This window comes from Pogona vitticeps, chromosome 4 (genome assembly GCF_051106095.1).
Source record: "Pogona vitticeps strain Pit_001003342236 chromosome 4, PviZW2.1, whole genome shotgun sequence".
NCBI lineage: Eukaryota > Metazoa > Chordata > Lepidosauria > Squamata > Agamidae > Pogona > Pogona vitticeps.
Genome location: NC_135786.1, coordinates 152,443,484 through 152,465,374, shown reverse-complemented (window position 1 = coordinate 152,465,374; position 21,891 = coordinate 152,443,484). Strand labels below are relative to the sequence as shown.

Below are 21,891 nucleotides of genomic sequence, written 5' to 3'. Positions count from 1 at the left end.
CCTACCAAATCACTTGGAATAAGTTGTCAACATTTTGGTAACTATTCCCATTCTTTCACAATATTCTTTGTAGCAGCAACCACCTGGCAGGATCTTTCCCGAATCCACTAAGAATACAAGATGACTCTGCCTATATGAGAGAAAAGGTCTAACTAGTTCAGCATCCTGTTAGGCAGAAAGGCCATGGCAACAAGATGTATATGGGAAGCCCACAGACAGGATGATGGAAAGAATAGTCCTCTCCTGCTGTTAATTTTGCAGTGACTGGCTTCCATGGTCATCGATTGTTCAGCATTTCTGATAGAGTAACAGAATTCCCATCAAATGTACAGGGAAAACAACATCTCATGGAAGTCTATCCTGACTCTCATTAGGCTGCTGACTAATTAGAGGCAAACAATTGTCTGCAAAAGCCTGCCAAGCCCCTTTTGCTTTTTACCTGGCTGCTTAAGCATGGAGCATGAATAATTTTTCATATGCATAAAGCTAATTGTCTTCGTGTTTATTTTAGCAGCTCATTATAAAAAAACTACATAAATGACAGTGAATGAGGTGTTGACTCAGCATGAACTATCACAGGAAAATACACAAGCACTGTGTGCAATTGCCTTTTTGCATAGCAGACAGTGATGAGTAACGAGTGCTATTAATGAAGTACAGCAAAGAATCATTAAGACAATAAAAGGGAAAGAGGGAGACAGTGCTCGCTAATTATGTTATTTTTGTATTTCTAAAACATTTATCTCTTTTGTATCTTTTGCACAAATAAAACCAAAATGAACAAAGCCTTTGGCATCATGTGTGTGCCTGTCAGGGCCAAAGTATGCATAACGTTAAGCAGATAAAATAATGAGTATAGAAAGCACAACCTTGAAAAGGTACATTGCATTTTTAAAAATGAGGTTGTAACAGCAGTTTACTAAATGCTACTGCAAAACAATTACCCTGCTCTCCAGCTGAGTTTGGAAGCAAGGCCATTATACAATAACATTGCTGACTGTTGAACATATTTACAAATGATACCTGTAAACAAAGGAGAGAAACTAAAATGTATTGTAATAATTGTTTTGTAGTATGTAGAATGTTAGCATGACCAGTAGATGCCATTAGCCATACTTTGATGTATTAATTCCAGCACAGCCTAATGAGAATCAGGGTGGACTTCTTGAATTGCTATCCTTATAGTTACAATCAGTGCAAACCTCTGGGTACTGACCTTGTTAGATAAAATAATAATGCTTATTGCCATAGGGGCATCTTGCCAGATTCTGAGTCAGAGGACCCATATTTTACAGTAATTGTAAAAGCAATAGAAATTCCTCTTATAAAAATGTCTCCTAGTGCATCAGACACCTCTTACTTGCAGATCATGAAAAAGAGAATGTTGACAGTTCTTGTGGGCTTTTCGGGTTCTTTGGCCATGTTCTGAAGGTTGTTCTTCCTGATGTTTTGCTAGTCTCTGTGGCCGGCATCTTCAGAGAACTGGAGTAAGAACTCTGTCCATGCTCTGTTGCTGTTTGTCGGATATTGAGTATTTATAGCTGTGGGAACAGCTTTTGTCTTTTTTCAGGAGATAGGGTGATCAGAATGTTTTTTGTTGTCATAAGGGGGAGAGAGATTATCTGTCACTGTGACTGATGGGTGTCGTTAGCTGGTCTTTTTTTGCACAATGATCCCTGGTCCTTGTGGCTGGGTAGAGTTCATTGGCCTTTTACAGGCTGTTTTTTTTCTATATTGGGAGCCAGGCCATGTTTAGTTTTAGGTCCAGGGTGGTCAAATTTGGGCCGCCAGAGTTTCTCACTGTCTTCAGGACTGGGAGAACTTGGGCCAGGGACTAGCACATTGGTTGGTTAGAAGGGTCCGTTTTAAGACCTACGTTTGAAACCTGAATCCACACTACAGCAGGATCCCCCTTTGCCAAAGGATTGGCAACAATGATTATATTCAATAAAGTGTGGGCGGTGTTTAATCTATAATTTCTGATCTTGCATCTTTATTTCAGGGTAAGGGGGCAAACTGCATTGTTTGAAGAGGCCTTCAGAAATATTTTACCCCTTTGACATCCTTGTGGACCCATGGTTATTGATTTTGATTGGCCATCCAGGATTCTTTCTTTTTTAGACATTCTGGGTTACTAATGTTTTTTTTCTGGATCTCATTATTTTTGTCTTTGTAGGCAGGAATGGGGAGTTGTGTTGTTTGGTATTTAACTGCTCCTAGCCAGGGACTATAAATGTGGGGTATAAATGTAATGAATAAAATAAATAGCAGCTGTGAGAAACACCAGGCTCAAGTGTTTTGTTGTTCTTGCTGTTGCTGTTGTTGTTGTTTGTTGTTGTTGTTGTTGTTGTTTTGTAGTCCCTATGGGGACTATTGCTTGCTTTTCTTGGTTTCTGGGAGAGGGTGCAGTCTCTGTGTGTGATGCCTTCCCTGTTTGATTTTTAAAATAATACTTTTATTTGATTACCAATAAGTCTGACGAGATTTTATTTTAATGAAGAATGGTGGAAAATGTATGGAGATACTACATGAAGAAAAATTCTTCAGGCATTGACAAACAAGTGATGTAAGCAAAGTTGGAGGAAGAACACTCCTGGTCACATCTCCAGTTCTCCTACATGGGTAATATCTAAATAGAGATGGTATTTTAACTTCAGTCACTCACCTGAACTGTAGGATTATCAACCTTGACCAGACACACCTGTTAAAAAGTTAACAAAGTCATGTATCTGAAGTGCTCTGAATCTTTGAAAGCACTGTGTAAATACTAAGCATTTTTACTATTTACCAGCGTTACCTTGATGTTGAGGGCTTTACAGAATAAACAAGTCACCTCCCCACAAGAAGCTGCTCACGATCTAAATTTAAATAATGAGGAGAGACTACAGCAGTCTTAAGTCATTGTCCTTCGGCCCCACCACTTGCAAATCTTCGGCATCAAAACGTAAGGTATGTTTCAATCCAAAATTTCTAGTAGTGGCAGCATATAATGGATGTGCAATAACCCATGGCACCAAAAGTGTTCTCTCTCAATCTGGCACACAGCATGCACACTGAGCCCGGAATGAAGGCAAGGAAACAATTATCGGTGCTGCCACTTACTTTGTGTGGATTAATTAGCAGAATGGGGGTAAAAACAGAAGATAAGGAAGCACAATCACTGTCTGAGTCTTAAGCCAAAGGAATTTCATCTGACGATGAAAAAATCAGCTCCTTGCAAGGTTTTCTATTGTTGCCTAGTTAACTTTAATAATAGCCAACCAGTAAGAAAACAAAGCAGCAGGAGGCCGTGTTCCTATGTGTCCAGCCAATCTTCAATGCGGCCTTCAGACACCTCCTGCCAGCTTCTCCCTGGCACCAGCCACGTGAAGGACTGAAAACAAGATACAAACAATGTTAAAGAACACGGCAGAGGCAGTATGAGGTTCCCCAAAGGTTGGTCACATCTAAGAACTCATCTTCCCAGAATCTGTTATCAAAGTCACTTTCACAAACACATGAATTTTGATTAGACGTTTCTTGTCCATTTTTTGGTTCCATCTGGTTTGGTTTGGTTTTGAAAAAAAGGACTCATAATACGAAAGGGCCAACATTTCTTTCAAAAATAACCAGGGCAGCCATTGCAAACTCTTTCAGACACTGGGGTTTGTAGTTGCCCTTTGCAACTTAGTCAGCTTGTTTAAAGTTTGCCAGTAGAACAAAAGCTTTCTGTGATTGCTTTTGCTTTGATATTGAAAACAATACCCCAAAAAAGATGGGGGGGGGAGAGAGGAAAAGAGAAATAAAGCCGCCCTGAAGATAAGAATCCAAAACTGATGATGGTAGTTGATGCTGAAGCGTTTATTAGGAAGTCATCCTTTTTAGAAGCTTACAATGTATGAATGATAGCATTTTGTTCTATGATTCTTTGATTAAAAAAAAGAACAAGACGTGTTTGTTTTCCAAAGAGTGTTTCTGATCTGAATAACACCACAGTTCTTATGAATCCTCAAGATTATTTTGCACTTGAGGGAGTTCAGACCATTTTACATAGATGACCTTAGTGATTTTTACAACAAACCTGTAAGAAGGGATGTTTGTGAATCCATTCCCTGTGAATTCAGGTGTGAACTGGCCTGATCAAAATTGCCCTTGATCAGTACATAGCCGGCATGTAATTATACTTTGGGTATTCAACTTTCCTCATTTTTCCTATATTTTTCCCAGCTGGGGAAAAAAACCTTTACAAAACTGGTGTGTGTGTGTGTGTGTGTGTGTGTGTGTGTGTGTGTGTGTGTGTGTGTGTGTGTGTGTGTGTGTGTGTGTGTGTGTGTGTGTGTTATATATTTTATCAGGGGAAAAACACATTTAGAAATGCATGCATTTAGATAAGAGAGACTTGGAGATATGTGCATTTTTGCCCAAATATACAAATTTCAGTATAGATTATATATAGTGTTTTTCAGGATGTTCCTAGTTAAAGATGTGAAACCATCCTGAGCTCCCATAGCCACACCCTCAAGGAGAGTAAAAAGGTGCAGACAGGATTGTTGGTCCATATTAATATCTCATGTCTAGCACTTTTCACATCCACCAGGAGCAGCACAAGCTAGCCCTTGAAATACATGTGTAGTATCCCTCTTCTTCTACTATTAGGTGACATCCCTGTAACTATAAAAGTAATTTAAAAATTGCAGTTAGACCCTGAAAGGAGTGACATTCTGCTTGATTCACTTGTAATGTACTTCTTATATTTCTATTCATGGGAAATATAATTAAAATTATTATTTTTTCATTTGTAAAGGATTATTTTTGACAGCTAGGTTAGTGAAATGGATAGAGTTTCCACACTGCCATATAGATTGATATATGGATAATTGATGGCATGGTTTGCAGACAGTTAGCTCGCACCAAAATGGCACACTGTGGGCAGAATTAACTGCTGAGACAACTCCGTGAAGTATTAGGTGGGTTGTGACATTAAAAGGGAGGATGGAGAAATCCCATCCTCTATTTTTATCTTCTTTTTTCTTAACTATTTCCCTAACAGATGCAGCAAAATTCTAATACTATGCTAAGTTGATGTGTTGCCATTTTGATATGCCACTTACTTTGTGTAACAGAGAAAAATCTGAAAGTCATCCCCACCCCTGAATGTGAGAAAAGGCAGGGAAGGAAACTATGTTGACTGCATGGGCGCCACCCCACAAGGAAGTGCAGCTGCAGTAGAGCCCCAACTGAGGAGAAAGGTGTGGAAAAGGGGGGTTTACCTTCCCCCATCTCCAACCTTTACCCCAATGGTTTTCCCTCATGCCGCAGCTGTCCTTGGCTGCTGTTGGTGCTGCCTCTTTACTTGCACATTAACTGGGTAAACTTACTTGTGAGGTAACTTGTTTAACCTTGCTAGTGAGATTTAGTTGGTTGGTTTTAAAGGGGACAGGACTGAAAAACAATAATTTTGAAATGTGAAGTACATGTGCAGTAACATTTCAGTTGAGTGTACCCTCAGCATCAAATCAGGCAAGTTGTTTTGCATATATCTAGAAGAGTTGCTCCTTCAAGTTTGTAAAAATGTTATTCTCTCACCTATGTATTTTGCATTCATTGTTCTGTTTTTTAATGTGACTGGTCACAGGAATATAAACATGGGATTAATTTGTTAGCCTGATTTGCAAGGCAATATATCTGAGGAAAACCCATTAACTATAGGGAACTGATATTCCCCTGAATGTTTGTTTTGACCTTGACTCCTACTCATGGCATTTCATACAATATTCTCATGAATGAGTTGGTGTAGCATCAACTCATACATGCTCATTAGATCAAACTTTATTCTGATTTCCTTCCATAGAGTTGCCATTAAACTTATGATAGGAAATTTTTTATGCTGTCCATCAACCAAATACATTCCATCATTCTCAATAGAAACACCTATCACAATTGTGTAAGGTGTGAAATAATGTAAGATAGCGATTAAGAGAATGTTAAGTGGTTCAAGTCTCTCTTTGGCCATAAACTCTCTAGGTGGCTTAGGCAAGCCATTAATCTGTCAGTCATCAATCTCTCAGCCTAACATGAGTATTACACCTATTGTGCAGGACTTAACAGTGCATTTTTAAGGGTGAGCTGTATGGTCCTTGTACACAATCCAAAGGCAAGGCTCAACAATACACTGATAATGATGTGTGTCATTTTTTTAGTGGTATAGTGAAAGTATCACCTTGCTTTTGGTTAACACCGAATCTGATTTTCTAACAACATTGTTGCTGCTGCTGCTGCTATTATTATTATTATTATTATTATTATTATTATTATTATTATTATTATTATTATTATTATTATTATTATTCAAAAACACCAGCCACAGTCGTTCAAGATTATAAAAATACTGACTGCTATCATATAACAGATAAAAAATTTTAAACAATACTTTATAATACTTTGTGAAATTTCTTGATGCTAATAATCATAACTTTATTATTATTCAAAAAGAGCAGGCACAGTAAATCAAAACTATAAAAACATTGACTGGTATCAATGAGAGAGAGAGACAGACAGACAGACCGAGAGAGAGAGAGAAAGAGTTGCTGCATCATGTTCTCATTATGCCTAGAGTACAGAGATAGTCTTCTAGGTTCTTTGGTATTTCACCTAAAGCACTAGGTAAAGGTAAAGGTTCCCCTTGACAAATTTTGTCCAGTTGTGTTCGACTCTAGGGCGCGGTGCTCATCCCCGTTTCCAAGCCATAGAGCCAGCGTTTGTCCGAAGACAGTTTCCGTGGTCACGTGGCCAGCATGACTAGACATGGAACACTGTTAGTTTCCCACCAAGGTGGTACCTATTTATCTACTCGCATTTGCATGCTTTTGAACTGCTAGGTTGGCAGGAGATGGGACAAGTGGCAGGAGCTCACTCCATCACATGGATTCGATCTTATGACTGCTAGTCTTCTGACCCTGCAGCACAGAGCCTTCTGCAATTTAACCCACAGCACCACCATGTCCCATTGCAGCTTTAAAGACAATGTACCTAATTTACAATTGATTCACAGTTTTGAAGAACAGCTGTTAGAGCTTCTTTTTTCATTCTTACCCTTAAGTGAGAAGGAGGCAAAACTTTGCTCAGGGCTTTTGCTGCCTTAGGAAACAAGCTTAACCCAGAGTTGGTCACCAGAACCGCTTAAAGAAAATAAAGAACTCCTCTATGCAAAGGTCAGAATAGAGGTTATCTTTTGGAGTACCTTAAGTGATTCCCCCTAGCTTCTGCACTCCTTTCCTCCTCAACAGAACATATTTGGAATATGTTATCAGTGTGGTATTCTCCCCATCATCAGTTGCATTATTAACTACTTACATCTTGAGTTAACACTTGGCAGCAAATCATGCTGCAAACTGAAGCATAGTTAGCTTGTTATGCAGGAAAAATAGCAAACCTGAGTTTGCTAGTCTGCCGTTACGATAGTAGCTCATGCAATCATTTTTTGTACTGTTCATTACTTCTTATAGATTTTGTGACTTTAAAGAAAAGAGGATGGCTTTTAAAAAAATAATTGTCTGGATGCCTCTTAATGCTCTTCTGTTGTTATGTGCTATCATGTTGCTTCTAACCTATTGCAACTTTGACAGGGTATACATGGAATGTGAGATATTCAAGGAGTGATTTACCATTGCCTCTCCCATTGAGTTTCCATGGCTGAGTGGGGATATGAACCCAAGTTTTCTGAGTCCTCCTCAGCATACTGACCATTACAACACACTGGCTCTTTAATGCAGCCATTCTCAACTTTTTCAGTCACAACTAGACATGGGGACACATGTTTAAAAGAATCAGGATATTCAACGAATATCCCTTATTCATCAGATATTAGTTGCTTCATATTCTTGAGGCTTTTGCTAGGAGCAGTGAGGAGGGCTGACTGAGGAGATTCCCTCTGCTGTCAGACAGCATCGTGGGGGGTTGCTTCTGTCATGCTTCCCCTGTCTTTCTATGTTTGGGTGGGCATAAAAAGACAAAAGAAGTGGTACTGAAGCAATTCCTCACCTCCGCTGTCTTTGCAAAGATAGCGGAGTTGGGGATTACTTATGTCCCACTTCTCTTCTCCTCCTATGCCCACACGGGCCTAGAAAGAGGGGGGAAATCTTACTGAAATGGTCCCCCACCCTGCTGTCTGACTGCAGGGGGCATCACTTCAGTCAGCCCTCCCCACTGTTCCTACCAAAAGCTAGGCTGCTGGAACGGAAACCGTGGTTCCAGCAGTCTGGCTTCTATTTCTGCATAAGATGCCACAGAGCAGGAGGAGGCAGCCTGGCCAGGTAAGTGGCAGTGGTGGGAAGGGTTTGGGGGCAGATTGTGGAGTTGGGGGGGCTTTTAGATGTCCCTGCAGGCTGTCTTTAAAAAAAGGCCTTGTGATGAGATGGGTTTTTGAGTTAAAGTCTTGTAAGGAATATGGGTTTTGTAACTGAGAAATGAGCAAGAGAGATTCCATCTTGTTTCTTTGTATAAAGTATCTATGCTATGCTAACAGGTTGTTTTCTAGGCGAGCAGAGAGAATGTTATTCTGATAGCCTGAGAAAAGGACTCGGTGTGATTAGATGGGAATTGTTGTGACTCTTTGATAAACCACAGTAACCCAAATAACATCTGGTGTGTGTATGGGAAAGAAGTCATGTGGTGCAACAGGACTGTTTGCCTAGTAACGATTGGATGACATCGTGGGAAGGTGCGATAAGCCCTTGCCAGTTACTCTTGAAAAAGGAACTTTTTGCCTATGGACATTGTCATTCAAGACCGACTCTTCATTCATTAGTGACACACGGGACTAACCTTTACATGGACTGATCTTTGTACTATATTGGATTACCCTTGGATTTATGGGCTTTTTCCTAAGGACTATGGATTATTTCTCTATGAACTCTTATTTTTGGAATACTTCATATCGACTATGCTCTTGTAATTTTGTAAGGACAATGGGACTTTTACTGAATTTTTCTTTTTAGTACAGGATTTTTATTCTACAGAATCATTGAGGACTATAGCCTTTTCATAACCTACTTGGATTATTTTGTTTTTATTAATGAATTACTGAACTGGAACTGTTGTTATTCTTTTTTATGGCTTTTTGTATTTTTGTAAGGTTTTTGGAACACTTTTCTATTTTTCATGTTTTCTTTGCCTCACTACAGAGTTGTAAATAACTAACACAATGCTTATTTACTTGCTTTGGCTTAGTTTGGTTTTGATACCTAGTAACATGCTTATTCTTTAATAAATTAAAGATTATAAAAATCAATTGGTTTCCTGAACAGTACACTTGTCTTAGGGTCATCTGAGAGTGCTGCCTCGGCCTAGCATAATTAAGAAGTCCTGTCAGTGGTGCAAGTTAAGTCTAAGGACTACAAAGCCCACTTGATCTTTTCATAGTAATATCTAAGAGTACAAGGGTGTTCTTATGTGGGCAGACTTGTAAGATGGAGTGTTGTAGCATGGCCAGCTGAGCTTGGACTCACTCAGCCCATTTTAGCTTGTGCAAACTCCTGATTGCTCTCTGTCCAGGCTTACGCGGACGTTTTCGAACGCCGTGTTTGCTCACAGGCCTAACAACCCGACAAATTGATTCATGGTTTGTTGAGCCACTGGGAGGCAATTTGTGGTTTGTGGGTCGTCCAGGTTGACAACCAACAAATAAAGATGAAGCGCCATTCTGGCATGTCGTCCCCATCTCCAGTCACAGCCATAAGCACAATATGAAAGAAATATAGACTTAATCAGGATTATATAAATTGCATAACAAAACTTATATGGTGGTGTGTGAAGAATTGTTTTCAGTCTGTGCCTCCTACAGCAGGGGGCTATATGACCCCCCTTTTAGAATGGTTACTCAAAAGGTATTTTCAAATATTCTAATGAAGTAAATTTGAAAGACACCTAAATGTTTTGACAAAATTAAAGAAGAAAAATAAAAGAGGAAAAATGCAAAATATTGTCGCCCTTTAAAACTTAATAGATTTCTTTCTGTGGGAGCTTTCATGATCAAACTGCACTTGTTCAAACACAAGGTACCTAGAAAATGTTACACATTAATTTAAAAGGATTTCTATGTGTGTGTGTGGTTTTTGAAGTGGTGAGTGGGGGGAAATGGAACAGTGTGGTACAGTGGTGCCTCGCTTGGCAAGGATAATCCGTTCCAGCAAAATCGCTGTAGAATGAAATAGTCATCAAGCGGAAGTAAAAAACCCATTGAAATACATTGAAAGCTGGTTCAGTGCATTCCAATGGGTGAAATACCTCAGCGTCCAGCGAAGATCTTCCATAGGGCGGCCATTTTCCGGTGCCTGTAAAGTGAAAAAGCCTTCCTAAACACAGCAGGGAGCCATTTTGAAACAGCGGGCGGCCATTTTGAAACCCGACAATCAGCTGTTTTGATCGTCGTAAATTAAAAATTGGTTCCCAAAGCAGGGAACTGATCATCATCAAACTTTTTTCCTATTAAAATCTCATTTTGCAATCGCTATAGCAATCGCAAAATACTCATCGTTAAGCGATTTCCTCATCTAACGAGGTAATCATCAAGCGCGGCACCACTGTACTTAGCTATTTCCAAGTTCCTGCATTTTCAGGTATCAATCTGTTGGCAGCAAAGCATACTCTGGCATTTTAAAGACTGTTCTTGTTATGTGCCGCCTCCATGAATTAATTATTACTGCAAGATCCCCTCATTAACCACCTTGCTTAGGTCTTTCACACAAAAGGATGTGGTTTCATTCATTGAGTCAATTCATGTCATGTTCAGTTTTCCTCTTTTTCTACAGCCATGAACCTACGGTAACATTATTGTGCTAACAACTAATTGGTTTGTGTTAACTTCAGCTATTGTGAACTTTAGCGCACTTTCTCAGAGGGAAGAAATGGTAAAATCCACAGAACTTTGTGTCAAATAAAACCTGCTAGACTGTAAGTGTAATAACGCCCCCTCCTCCCCCTGTAGAAAAAGGGATTGAATGGTTCTAAAAGTAAGAAACCAGTGTTTTCTAAACAAGCTAACATGAGAAACCCAGTTTAAACGTGAACCAAAAAGCTAACGTGTTTATGAAGAACTAACTTATTTTATTGCATTGCCTTTTTATTTTACAGACCACCTGCCCTTCCTTGAAGTCCGCTTTTAACACTCCTGTTCATAATTGCTGTGACATCATTATTATGGAAATCTCTGAGGATGTAGAAGTCAAGAAAATGGAGAAGAATGTGATTCAATGCGGTCTAACAGGAAAGCAATAACAAGAAATTCCAGAACTCCATCCTTCGAGAATAAATTCCAGAATCTTCACCGATAAATTGAGTCCAGTGCCTCCTAGTGCTTCAATTATGTAATGGAGCTATCAACCCAAACAATAAAAAAGGCTTTCTCTACTTAGATTCTCCTAAATAAATAAGGCTGGTTAAAGAACTTGAGAAAGCTGAACAGGTGCGGCAGGGCAGCACTAATCACCAACACATGTTTTGAGTTAAAACTCTTAATTTGAAGCTTTCCCAGAACACCACCCCTCCAAAGTAATGGGAATGAGGATAACAGGAAATTAGTGACTCTGCCAACCCAGTAGCATAGGATCTCCTGCCAATAGTTCCCCCCCCCCTTTGGGTGTCTAACTTTTGCATGTGATGCCAGTGCTGATACTTCATGTTATTATAGTCATGTCAATTAGCAAGATCCTGCTGATGACAAAAAAGCTTCTCATTGTTGCTGAGCTCAGTATTCACATTATTGCCAGTCTTCACATACACACCGTTTTGGCCCATCAAGGTACAGTTGATTGAACATTCAGTCTTGAGTGGGGGGGGGGAAGGGAAGAATGCCTAGTGAGTTTGTGTTCCAGAATCACATGTGAAACCTATCAGACATCAGAGAATTTACTTTTTGTGCTACAACTGGCCATGCTAACTGGGGAATTGCAACGGTTGTAGATCAAAAACTAATTGCTCTAAGCCAGAGAATGGAGTGGAATTATTCTCTAGACTAGGTGCAAGCAGAGACAATAGAACTTCAGTCACTGCTGATTGCAGGGTGATTTCCACAGATTTCCAGATGTTTCTGACAACCAGTAACTTACAAAATTGCAAGAATTTGTGGGGATGTGTGCTGTAAGTGGATGTGCACTTCATAGCCACTACTGTTGTTGTTTACTCAACTCTCATTGAGTTTGGTAAAACTTCAGTCCCTGGGTTTTGTAAAGGGAAAGTACATCCAAGGGACTGAGGTCTCCTCACTGTTAATTAGGTAATGCTATTTGGGTCATATATTCAGGCAAAGGTCAATGGAGATAAAGACTGAAATGCACTACAGACCTGTGGAATGGAATGAGAAAATGTTTGATTTGTTTCATAAACTGGAGGGATGACTTGTTCATGTTGGCAAAGAGAGCAAAGGATTTCTCTTGGCCTGGACTTTTGCATTACAGAATGAGATGTGTGATTGTTGTGGTGTGTGACAAGATCTTGGCCAAGCTGAAAGGCACTGGGGCAATATGAACAAGCTACAGTGGTTCCATACTTAGAATGTACCCTAATAAGATGCAGTGGCCATGTCATTTGCCTCAAGACAAAGAGATACTTTTACTATCAAAGGAGGAAAATGGCAGTACAAGGCAGTATTTCTCCTGATTTGCTATCTACCAATAAAAAACTGAACTTTGGTGATGAGGGAAAGTATCCCATCAGATTTCAGGAAAAATAGGAGTGTCAGTGGAACAAAAATACCTGCGTGTTGGCAGAGGTGACATCTTTTTTATTTATTTCTTCAGATCACTTTCCCTATGAAATATTTACTTCTTGAATTTTGGTCTTTGGGCATTAGCTTACCTTTTTGCTTTAAATATGAGCAAAGATTCTGTTTTTAAGATGGGTTAAGTTCTGGGAGGATTCACTCCTCCCAAGCCAAAATTTCCATTGTGATTTTGACATTAGCTAAGTTTCCCTCAGTGAGATGTTTGATATGTAGACTCTTCTGAATAAATTTCTAAAATTCCTTTACTTCATATTTCACTTCACTAAATGGCTAAGAACATAGTATGATTTAACTAGAGGACTAGTAGAAGGTTGGAGGCAAATTTAGTGTTTTACAAAGGGATAACCATGGCTTACTTTCCATGTAAGAACTTCCCCTAGTACTCAAATTTAGAACAATCTTTATTTAATTCTTGCAGTATATTTTGTTTGAACAGTGTTGATTTCTTTTATATTGCTGCCTTGGCCCTCCACCACCTGGTTGCCTCATTCTTCCAACCCCATGGCCACTCCACCTGTCTGTTCATAGAACTCGTTATCCCACTGAAAGTAGCTGGTCATTAAGCAGTGTTGGAAAATGGCCTTGATGTCTTCTGGAAATATCTGCTTGAGAAGTGTTAGAATGTCCTTTATCGGTATCTTGGTGAATAGGGATACTACATCAAAGCTAATCAGTCTGTCCCTGGGCTTCAGTTTTAGGATGCTGATCTTGCTTATGAAATGTCCTGAGTCTTTGATGTAGGATGAGGTTTGTCCAATGTGGGTCTGTAGGAGGGTGGCTAGGTATTTTGCTAATTCATATGTTGGAGAGCCGATGGCACTTACATCAAAGGGGTCATGGACCGCATGGGGAAACTTCTGAAAAAACACAACCTACAAACAGTTTTCAGACCCACCACAAAAATACAACAAATGTTACTGTCAGCAAAGGACAAAAGGGACCCCCTCACCATGGCAGGAGTATACCGGATACCTTGCAGTTGTGGACAGATATATATTGGAACCACAAAATGCAGCATTCACACCAGAATCAAAGAACATGAGAGACACTGCAGACTAAAACAAATGGAAAAATCAGCAGTAGCTGAACATGGCCTAAAACAAGCTGGACATGAAATTCTATTTTAAAATACTGAAGTACTGGACAGCACCAGCAATCATTATGTTATACTGCACAGGGAAGCCATTGAAATCAATAAACAGAACTTCAACAAAAAAGGAGGAAGGCCTAAAACTACATAAGACCTGGCTTCCAATACTAAATAATACAGCCTGCAAAAGGTCAGCAAACTCTACCCAGCCACAAGGATCAGGGATCATTGCACAAAAAAGACTAGCTAATGACACCCATCAATCACAGTGACAGATAATCTCTCTCCCCCTTATCACAACAAAAAACATGCTGATCACCCTATCTCCTGAAAAAGGACAAAAGCTGTTCCCACAGCTATAAATACTCAACTGTCCAACAAACAGCAACAGAGCATGGACAGAGTTCCTACTCCAGTCCTCTGAAGATGCCGGCCACAGAGACTGGCGAAGCGTCAGGAAAAACAATCTTCAGAATACAGCCAAAGAGCCCGAAAAACACACAACAACCTTCAGATCCCAGCCATGAAAGCCTTCGAGAATACAAATAGAAAATCTGTTTATAAGTGCATATTTTCAAAAGTATGCATTGAAATTCATTTTTGTGGATTTTCAAAGGTATTATATTCATGGATTAATGAAGAAGTGGTATGGACCCAAAAGAGATTTATTAACTCATCCCAGCAATTATTCAAACTGGATTGAACAAAACAAAGAAGTTCATACAGTGCAGGGATAGGCAAAGTGTAGCCTGTGGAACACAAAATTGATCAATTTCTGTTTTAGGAAGCCTCAAAATTTAGCCCCTACATAGCTGATCCACTCTGATGCGAGTTCTGTTTCACTTTATTTGCAATGCTGATCTCTCACTGAAGATGAAAAAGACAGTCTTGTTTCCATTTACTAAGTCTCTAAAATCATGTATTCATGGCTTGTGGTTCAAGCGGAGGGGCACAGAACCCCACTATTTTGGGGTGAGACCCCTACCTTCCTGATAAGTCCATAGGCTGCCATATTAATTTGGTTACCCTCCTCTCTCCATCAATATTACTTTATTCTGTGTTGAACTGCAGATAACTCAGTGGTTTAGTTCTCTGACTGTGGACTCAGTGGTTGGGAGTTTGATTCCTCATTGTGCCTCTTTGACAGGGGTGGATTGGATGACCTACAGGTTCCCTTCCAGCTCTGCAGTTGTAAGATTAATTTGTTCATCATATCCAGGTGGAACCTTCCAAGAATGACACTTTCAAGCAAGGTGCCCACTTTCTGTGCATCTTGTAAAGAGAAATATATGTGTATTCGTGAAGGCTTTCACGGCCGGGATCTAACAGAGCACAGAGTGCTGTCCTCTGAAGATGCCGGCCACAGAGACTGGCAAAACGTTAGGAAGAACAACCTTCAGAACACAGCCAAAGAGCCCCCCAAACCCCCAACAACCAGGAAATGTATGTGTTTTGCTGCCACAGCACTACCAGATACCAGCCGCAGATCTGACAGGAAATCAGTGGCAGGAAGAGTTGCCTCTGGAGAAACGCAGAGAGGGGGGCATTGTTCAAGAGGTTGCCCATATCTATGCTAGACTGTGACAGAATTATTGGCCATGACCTGCCTCTCAAGCAATACCTATTTAAGGAATATTCTTGGAATTCCATGCATTATATGGCTTTGCTTTTACTCAGTTACTAATTGACTAAGTTACCACAGGATACTTTTGCTTGAGGAGAAAGTAATAAGCAAAATATCCATGAACATTTCTTTTCATTATTTGGCTTCCATTTTAAAAGCAAACCTCCCTCTCCCCCAAGATGAATTGCTAGTTACCTGACAGCTTTAAAATATATTAAATGCAATAAATCTTTCCCTGAAGGGATAATGCTCAATAGAGACAGTGGGTTTTAAATTAAAGTGGTGTTATTTATTTAGTTATGTATTTATGTGGGGGAAAATTAGTCCATTCATGATTTTAAAAAAATACAAACTTGTTATTTTACCCTGTAGATCAGATATTTTAGCTGGGGGGAAATCAGGTGCTCCTGTTCATATGTGTATGTGTGTATCCAGTGGGAAAAGAGGGCAAGAAATTTTAGGGAATATCCTCCAAATATACATTAAGTATAATTAACAATTATAAACAAAAGCAGAGGGATGTGCTGATTAGTTATTAGAGGAGGGTATGCAGACATCGATATTCAATAGAAATGGGTTGAGATAACTACCTATGTGCAGAGGGCTAGCCTGAAAATGTATAGCCATACTGCAAGACAGAAATGAATTAGGAAAAAGGGTGAGAAACAAACTATAAGAAAAACCTATTCAGGAAAGAATGAGAATTGCAAAAACCCACAATAGTGCCACAGCTGTGAACAGTCAACCCTGACTTCGAGCTGCTGTAATTAAGAGCATTTTTATGCGAAGAAGGAACAGAAAGGTGTCACCATTTTTAGTCAATTTTCTGAAATGATCTATGAGAGGTGTAATGCTTTCCATGGGAAGTGCACCTATGGGTTAAGGCCTCACTGCTATTATGTGTGCAATGAGAAGGAGACACACACGTATCTTCTTTTGTAATACCGGTGGGGTATTGTGGTGAATCAGAAGAGAGAAAGGGGGGGGGTGTCAATAACTATGTCAGTCCCCATCCATGGCAACTAGCTGAAATGAAGTCCAGGTGGATTGAATAAGGACAATAGTGGGAAAGCAGAAGTATGGGATTAACAAACTGAGGCAGCTTCAGCAGGAAAAAATGCTGAAAAGATTACTGGAGCAAGGAGAGGGAAGGAAAATGATTTACAGGACGCAGTGGGGTGTTCTTGGGAGATCCAGGATGAGGTCCCTTATTGAGACATGACACTCTTTCAGCTTGACAAATGTCAAAGAGGGGATCTGAAGATAAAGTAGAGATCCACGTACATCACTTTGAATTTATTAGACGAAAGGCACATTATAAATATGACACGTAAGTAAACACATTGAAAGATTGTGAAGGAGAAGACGTAGCAGTGAGAGGAGACTCTAGGAAGAGTTAGCTTGTTTGTAGAAGGAAGAGGCTAATAAGTCTCAGGACTCCTACATGTTGAATTGGGGTATCTAGGTCCAAGAGAAAGAAGGAAAACAGGTGTGTTGTTATGGACACTCTCAGGTGGTGGGAATTTATGCTGAGCCCAACAAGGGTTTACACATTGCCTGCAATGCTGCAAGATAAGGTGAGTCTGAGTGTTCACAGGGTGGGACTAGAAGAAAGCAGAGAAGAGTGCAACAGTGGTGGGACAAAAAAAAAATAGTGTTGGCTATAGCAGAAAGAAACTATTTGGGTACCACTTCAGGCAGCAGAATGGGAGAAAATGAAGAATAGTGCTCAGGAGCACGGATAGGACAGAGCTAATGTTGCCCTTGCTTCTGGTGATTCCAGCCATGAAGAGTCAAAATGGTTCATCTTTTTTAGGTCATCCTGAATTTATTTACTTTACTGGGTGGCCACTGGCACATCAGTATCAGCAGAAGATTCCTCAGCCAAAAATGTAGCACTAATTTGCGTAAAAAATGTAGTGTGGTTGTAGGTGTTCCACCTCAGAAACACCCACTGTGGTATAAATAAAAATAAAACACTTTTTATTGGAATGGGCAAGACTATCTCCAGGTGTGTTATGTACCTGCACAATCAGCTCTACAATTGCCATCAATGGGCAAATTCCCTGTTCTTTACCTTTATGTAGTTTTTAGCTTTAAATTGGAAAAAGGATGGAAGCAGAAGATTTTTGCAGAGGGACTTTGAAATAGACACATGTAGATAAAGGAGTGCCAACTCCTTCAAATTGAGGATTGCTGTCTGGTTCCCCTATTTCTGGATCATGCTGGAATGTGAGGGGATACTGGAATAATAAATATGAACCTTGGAACTGACCTTGAAATATTTATGTTTAAAATTTACAGGACAGTTTTCCTGCCAAACCACTTAATATGCAACATGTAGCTATCTGCAATTATCTAACTAATTGAATTTGTAATAAAAAGTAGTACAAATCTTGTATTTTTCTCAGGAATTGAGTGTTAATGGGAGGATTTTTTTTCATTTTCCTATGAAGGTGGAATAATCACAGATTAAAAAAAAAGACTGAGGCATGGTTCAGTACGCATTGGTTCTAGACTACTAGCTATGAAAAGCTCCTTGCCTCAGGCTAGTCCAATCTGAGCAAACATGTCCTGAGGTAACAATGTTTCCTCAAAGGATGTGTTTTGTCAGGCATCTGACTACTCGTCCTCCCTTACCTTATGCATTCAAGTCTGGGCATGACCAAACAGTCATTTGAGTTTATATTATTTCTGCCTGGAAGCAAAGGTTTTTCCAGGAAAGGTCTTCCATCTTCCTGACAAGCTCTCCACAGACAAGAAGTGTCAACTCATCTCCAAATGCCAAGTCAACTCTTGAGGCAATACTGAGAATTTTGGTAGTGAATTCAACAGGCTGGGGCCATACCACTGAAGAAAGAAAAGATACACAAGCCGATACATGCACTCTCTCACACGCATACACTCTTCTGAAAAATACATTCGCAAGAACCTCAGATTATTTATTGGAGCAACAAACAGCAAATATAAAATTCTGCCCAATGGGTTGGTTGGTGGCATTAAATTAAATGTTTATTTCCTGTGGTATGCCTTTGATGTCCTATTGTGGAATGTGATGATTTGCCACTTTTACTTCCTCCAGATAGTAAAGCATAAGTACTTTTTGTCCCAAATATAATGTTTGCTGATATTGGTAAATTTTACCAAAGTGTGCTGAAACAAAATCATCTACAATTTGCACTGACCAAATTCATCAAGGGGAACATCTAGTCAAACCATAGAGAAGATCATCTTGTACCTACAAGGTGTTAAGAAAGAAGAGCCTATCAGATTAAAAGAAGTGTCAGCCCCTTCTTAGCAACAATATGGTAAAAAAAAAATGCAGATAGTCACACAAAGATTTTTAAGAGGTAAAAGATTAAAAAAAAATCTCACTTTCTTCCACATTTGATTTTTCTTTTTAAAAAAGTTATCTCAAATATGAAGAAGTTTGCAAATTCTGGTAAGTTCATATCCAAATCAAATTGAAAGAAAATAAAATTCTATCCATCTTTATTTTCAACTGTGTGGTCTAATATGGTATTTAACATCTCCATGGATTTATCATTCATCTGTTTCACAGTAGGAAGATAGGAAGGCACATTCTCCCCTCTACACACACACACACACACACACACACACACACACACACACACACACACACACACACACACACACACACACACACACACACACACACACACACACACACGTGCGCACGCACACACGCACGCAGAAACATTGTTATCACTAGGGATCAGATTTTTGGAGAAAAGGAACTTCCACTTCCATAATTCACTGAGAATCCCCCAGGCCAAATAAAATTCCTCCAACAGAGAAGAGGTAGAGCAGCCCTCTTAACTCTGCCATTTCTGGTGAATGGGAAGAAAAGTGGTCCACTGCAATGTGTCTCAATGATTCCTCACCTTGGTTGCAAACCCCTATGCCAAGGGCCATCTTCTCTGATGCAGAGTTTTGAATTTTGGTTAAATTCTTCCAAGTTTGCAGGAAAAGTGCAGGGACTCACAGAGCCGAATTATCTTCAAGGTCCACAGATTAGTCCACCCCTTTTTTTATCAACTGGCACTTCCAGTTTCAATAATTCACCCTGAGGCATCAGTAGTAGAAAGAATAAAAAGTTTCATTACAGGTCAAACAGAGAGCAAACATGACTGCTTTCAGCAACAGGTCTCAACAGACTCCCAACAGACGGACTCTGACAAGGAGAGGGGAAAGAATTCAGAAGGAGGGAAAAAACAATTAGTTACTGCTGGATAAATTGATAGTCACCCCAGCCCAGAAAGATCTCTCCCAGCAACACCTACTAGGGGCAGCATGCAAGGCTGACAAAAATTCCAGCATTCTCTTGCATTCTGTTTCTGTTAAGAGTCTGATATATACTTCCATAAAAAGGTCATGAGGGAGTAGACTTCCAGCATCAGACATATGGCCCTTGTGGTCTGAAGCAAATGAATTTGTCTATAAACCTGGATTAGAGTTGGGGACGAAGCACCAACATGGAGGGGAAAGAGGATCAAGAGGAGGGGGAAAGGGATCAAAGCCATCCCGCAGCCGCAGGCTGGGAGATCCCTTTGATCCCTCCCCACCTCTTCTTGTGCTGCACAAGCATAGAAATTGGAGGGAAGGGAAACCAAGCAATCCCTCAGCCCCGGGGGTGGGGTTCCCTTTGGACGGGCTTTAACACGCTATCCAAAGGGTAAATCCCTCTCTGCTTATGCCCCGAAGAACAGCTAATCCACGGGGACATAAGCAGATAGGGAACGAAGGGATGAATATAAAAAGTTTATATTCATTGCTTCATATTTGTTGGGGTCTCTGGACCCCAAGCATACCAAGCAACGAATATCTCATGAATCAGGCATATTTAACGAATATCCTGATTCATTTTTATATTCATCCCCATGTCTAACCTGGATGCTTTATTTATACCATTCATAGCTGTGATGCTGAATAGTTTTGAACTGGAAAAAGACATTACAACATTAATATGCTAATCCACTGATTTACTACTTTTTTATTTTCCCAATTAAATAGTTTGTTCAGATGTACGACAGAGACAAACTGTATTGCTGCTAAGTAGAGAAGCTTCAACAAGAACTAATCACAATCCTTCAGATGACGATCTTCTGAACTCTGTTTCTACACATCTAAGGCTGCCTTGTGGAACAATTAAGTGGACCTTGTCATCATTTCATGCTTGACTTTTTCTGTGTTGCCAACTTTGTGGAAAAAGGCTGTTTTCTTTTCCATTAACAATTCTCCTTAACACAGAGAGAACTACGCCATCCCTCTAAACTTAATGTACTACATGAACTGGATGAGAAAAATAAAGTTTAATGAGCAAGCAACACATGTTTGATCCTCATTGGGTAAAGTAAGGATGACCATGTCACTATTAACTAGAAGCGCCAGGGCTTGGGTTTAGATGTGAAATAAGGGAGTTTGTGTATTGAATCTTGAAGAAGATAAAACATTGAAATCCTAGCCATAAAAAGGGGGGGCACGGTTACATTTTGAGCTGTTGGTTTGATCCCTTAATTAGGGCCTCTATTAGTTCATCCACAGAGTTGTGTCTGTGACTCCACAGGCATGGAGAAATTCCATGTATGTAAATTGCTCTAGTACTGTATCCTCAAATCCAAAGATTTTTCTTTATGTGGTGCAATGTGAAGCCATCTTGTTATGAATGAATGCCCCGTCCTGTGGTTTTGTGTTTACCATACCACTAGTATAAGTACCTCCACATACTTATAATTCGTACCATCTGTTTTGATTTCTTCTTAGCTTGTTTTTACTAAATATTATAAATGGCAGGAATTTCTGTGTTTTATTGCCTAATACGAATCTCCATTCACTTTGTTCCTGTTCAACTTCCTTAAGCCAGTCACCATTTGCTTACGTAACATTTTTCTTCCAACTATTTTTTCTGTTAATGCAGAGAATCCTAAAGTTGGAATTCCCATCTCAGGTTTTTCTTCTATTGGAATTTCTGACTAACATTTTACAAAGTGAAAGAAAACCTAAAGTCCATTTTTTTACATTTTCCAAACAATGGCACTGTTGGATTACAAATGCCATTTTCAAATGCCATGCATTTCATCATTACAAACTCTGCTTATGATAATCTTATCTCTATATTTGCAAATTTTAACTGCAAAAGCAAAATAGTCATTCGATTGCGGAACTGTTTATGAATTCGGTGACCTTACTGTGCTGGATCTGGTTCATTCTTTTGGAACGCTTATAGTAATCAAATTTTTCATGCCACAAGGTTACAGGTACTTTCACTTTAGGACAAATTTTCCTGCAATCCACATAGTCATTTTAACACTCTTAAACATACAGAGTACCGTATCTAACCTTGACATTGTGAAAACAGACTGACTGCAGTATCCATTCTTCTGAGTGCTCCTCTGTGAT

General features: G+C 39.6%; 1 long non-coding RNA gene across 1 annotated transcript; it reads left to right on the top strand.

Annotated features, from left to right (window-relative positions):
* The first annotated feature begins 2,982 nt into the window (after positions 1 to 2,982).
* On the top strand, positions 2,983 to 19,753 carry LOC140706373 (uncharacterized). The gene is made up of 2 exons (XR_013544816.1): positions 2,983 to 3,435; positions 11,110 to 19,753. It is a non-coding gene; the product is annotated as an uncharacterized LOC140706373 (long non-coding RNA).
* The last annotated feature ends 2,138 nt before the right edge of the window (positions 19,754 to 21,891 follow it).